The sequence below is a fragment of the Trachymyrmex septentrionalis genome, unplaced genomic scaffold (assembly GCF_001594115.1).
Source record: "Trachymyrmex septentrionalis isolate Tsep2-gDNA-1 unplaced genomic scaffold, Tsep1.0 scaffold16, whole genome shotgun sequence".
Classification (NCBI taxonomy): Eukaryota; Metazoa; Arthropoda; class Insecta; order Hymenoptera; family Formicidae; genus Trachymyrmex; species Trachymyrmex septentrionalis.
The window spans coordinates 4,500,563-4,504,733 of NW_017304758.1; the positions used below are offsets into that span (position 1 = coordinate 4,500,563).

Sequence of the window (4,171 nt, forward strand, 5' to 3'; positions counted from 1 at the left end):
CTTTTCTTTTTTTTTTCTTCTTTTTCATCGAAAAGTCACATTGGTGGCACAGTGAAAGCGCTAGAAAGTGCATTACACGATATTCGTACGCCTTAAAAAATATATAATTTGGAATATGTAGAAAATGAAAGGAAGGTCTATTGTACAATTACGTATTGCACACTCAAAGAAAAAGATACGGTGATGAGCAATTATGTAGATGACAATTATTTAAGTTTTATATGTGTAGATAATTAGTGTATATAATATGTAATAATGTGATGAAATTATTTATTCAATTATGTATGTACGTACATGAATTTTGTATAATGTAAAACTTGTACGATTTTGTCACCTAGATAACTGTCACAATGTTTTCCTTCTGAGCGTACAATTATGTATTACAATTGCGCTTATAAATGATAACAGCGTGTAACGGTTTGAGAAACGAGACACTACATCTCATATTGTGTGACTTGTTCGAAGAAGCTTCCCCTGTTTCCCATGTACATTACATTTTCGCGATTACATGAGCGAGTGAACGTTGATTTGCGACAATCGTTGATGGACGATTTATTTATTCCTTTTGCCCAAGAAAGGCTTTTCCTCTCGTCTCGAGCTGTCGCGCAATGTTTAGTCGCCAATGTGAGAACCACTCCATTGCATGTAGTTTGATCGCATCTGATATGCACCCGCTTATTACTGATCCGCGATTATACGTAAAGGCTCATTCTTTTCAATCGCACTCTCTCTGTGGTAATCTCTCAATTTTCTCTCTTCAAAACGTACCATCTGTTTTCTCGGAAAAGTGAAGAAAAGTGTGATCGAAATGAATGGACCTGTAGTTGGTAACTCCTATGCGATTCGCGGCGAATGACCGATGCTGTTCGTGCAATTAGCGTTCGTGCAATTAACACCGGCGCCAATTTGCCGACAATTTAATTTGCGCGCCGGAGCTATTTGCACAAGTCTCGTCTGTGAGCGACAAATCAATTGCTGGAAGCTGGTGCCACTCTGCGATAATTCTTGATATTCAAACACTATTTCCCAAACGTTTCTTTGCCGATTAGACAATGAATATTTAATTCATGGTCTCGCAATTACATTTTTTTTGACGAAATTCTTTTTCTAATTTTCATTTAAAATTCGGTAAAAAGATCAATGCGAAGGTTTTATCATGCATAAGATAAATGTCCCAATACTTAAACTCAGTGATTAAAAAATTTACAATATGAATTGTTCGAACAATATAAATTTGAAATTATTCAGATATTTGTTAATAACCGCAAAAAATGGTAAATTAAAACAATTAAATATTTTGTATTAATGTAAGTAATAAAAACATAATTTTATTTCACAAACATAATTATTGAGACAAATTATTTAAATGTCGCAGTCGTATTTTCATTCATCTTCAGACACAATGGCTGCGTTTGGTTTGGACAGTTTACGTGCTGTAAACTTGATTATATCTTCCTTCCACGTGTAATGAACGATAAAGATAGAATGAAGTTTACAGTATGTAGCGTCGAAACAAAACGCAGCCATAATGTCTATATTTTTTTATTTTTAAAAATATTATTGCTATATTTACCTAAACACGTTATAGGCTACATTTCCGAAAACGTGCTTTCAGCGTTATCGCCGTGTCGATGAAGTGGTATACTTTGGTATACTTAAAGTATACCAAATAATTTACTATTTACCAAATAAAAAATAAAATTGTCTTACTCATTTTTTAAGTAACATTTTTTTCAACAAAAGGCCCCTCCCTCCTTTTAAAACATTATGTACATGTTTTTTAGTAATTTGTTTATTACTGAAAAAAACCACGCTTTTTGAAGGAGCATCACTGAACATTTACCGAATGATGCATTGACGCAGGAAAGCGTGCTCTCGGAACGCAGTCCAAGTGTTGTTTTGTTAATATTATAAGAAACTGACAATTAAATTTAAAGAAGTTTCAGTTCAGTTATTAATATAATTGATATATATATGGTGTAATACAATATATATAATTTTACTTAAACTTTTCTTCTTTTTTAAATTTATATGTTAGTATTTTTCAATAACCGACAAAAGTTTTATGTGGATATTAATTCCTTTTGTAATGCTATTAATTAATAATAAAAATCATCATTTTTTTCTTTGCCTATTTAAAAATACATCGGAAATGACTGTTCGTGTTACAAATTTTTACCGGATGGTGTTATTAATTAATAATAATACAAAACTGATTATACCTTCTTTAGTCATTGGGACATTTACTTTATAATGCAACTTGGGAAAAAATTGGTATTAGTATGTATTTTGTGTGTGACTTGCGGCAATAAAAATGTCTGTGTCTTATTCATTGTCTTGATATTATGCAGAAAAAATACGAAAGTCATGGTGAAATTAATGAGACTGCCTGCGCATAACGTATAATGTTTGTCTTCTTTAAGTCTGATGAATCCGATGGTTATTGCACCGCAAAAAAAAAAAAAGACTTTCCATTCAGGTTTCTCCGCGTTACAGGCATTAAAGTGCCGCGCTCCTGTCGGACAGTTATGTGCTACGCGAATTCGATATCGCTAATTACTCTCGTTACATCGGTAATGAGAATATCCGGGCCGTTGATGCCACGTCGCGGAGCTTAACTCGTCGCGCGGTGAAAGAATTCTGAGGGAATTTCTCGCGACGAAACCGAGACCAACGAGATCTCCCGAGATTCCTCGTGGCCGAGGAACACCGTTGTCAAATCTATTTTTGCTGTCTTCGAGATTCCCGGCATCAACGTTATGTCGTCGAGCCTCTCGGCAAGATCCCTCCCGTCCCTCCTCCGTCCCCGTCCAACTGTAATATTAAACATGCAGAATACTCTTCGGTCTGTCGAGAAACCGACAGCACGTCGGACACATTGCGGTGCGCCACCAGCTTCCATCCATGATGTTCTCGAGCTCCCTCGGTGATACACATACATGACGAAAGGAAACAATCAGAGAGCAACCATAGCTTATCAATTGCCGTTACACTGCACGAATGTCATGTGCAAAAAAAGCAATCGCGGCGGTCGCTGGCAAATGCTAATTCGTGCCGCTTTCTCGCTTGCTTCGAGACGACGTGACATTCACAAAAGAAACAGAGAAATGCAACTTGTTCCGTTGGACCTGGCATAAAAACTATCAGAAAGCGGTCATTCTTTAAGAACGCGTCTCGTTATCAATCGAGGTCGCTCTCCTGAACTCTTTTTAAACTTTTCCAAAGTCTCATATGGAAATACTTACTTGGTGTTGAAAGACCGTTTCTGTTAGTATCGCTATACAGAGTGTCCGATAATAGACGCACTTGGTGAACAACGTGATATATATTTCTTGTTGAAAAGTGCTAAAGTGATATTTTTTTCAGAGTTTAAGCGGTAACCAATTTTTTTAAACCTGCCTATCCGCTCTATTTGATCGAAATGCAATTTATTTTCTTACTAATTTTATTAAAGAACTTTTTTTATTTGATTCCGTCTGTTAATGTAAGATCTTTTTTCTGGAAAAATTTTTTTATTTTCTACAGTTTTTTTTTTAATCATATTGATTCAAATGATGTGATCGTGTAATAAATTTGAACAGACTAGCATGGTTGTAACGTTAAACATCTCGACGACAAGTGTCAACACGATTTAAAATTTCATTAAAATAACGTATATTGAAAAATAATCTATTATTTTTTCGGGATTATGATTTTTAAACCTTTATAGTTTTGAGAGCCTACGAGGCACTCAAGGCTCTCAAAAACGCGAATTAACACGTCGATAATGTGAAATTTTGCATCTTCCCGTTCAGCAATCTAGATCTTTGAGCTTCAGTGCAGATTTTTATTTTTTTATATTATTCCGAATTATATAAAAATCTGAAAAAAAAATCGCGTCGAATTGTATTTATAGAATTTAAATGTATCTATTATATAATTTACAAATCAAAATTACTGAACCTTGAAAGTCCAAGTTTATCGACAAGCGTTGTATTATTTATTACGTATCTGTCACAAGGCAAATGATTCCCTCTTTTATCAAGGGGAAATCATTTTAATTGTTACCCTGGTATACCAATATACGTTCACCAATGCGTTCACAGGATCGCACACCATGTATTAAGATATACGCATACGCACGCATAAATGTCGTAACCGCACCGAGCTCGAGAACGCTCTCTGACACGCG

The 4,171-nt window shown here is 35.1% G+C and overlaps 1 protein-coding gene across 1 annotated transcript in view; it reads left to right on the forward strand.

Moving 5' to 3' along the window:
- The window catches only part of LOC108746071, a 42,951-nt gene that overhangs the window by 31,851 nt on the left and 6,929 nt on the right, over positions 1-4,171 (forward strand). The gene's annotated exons all lie outside the window — the stretch shown is intronic.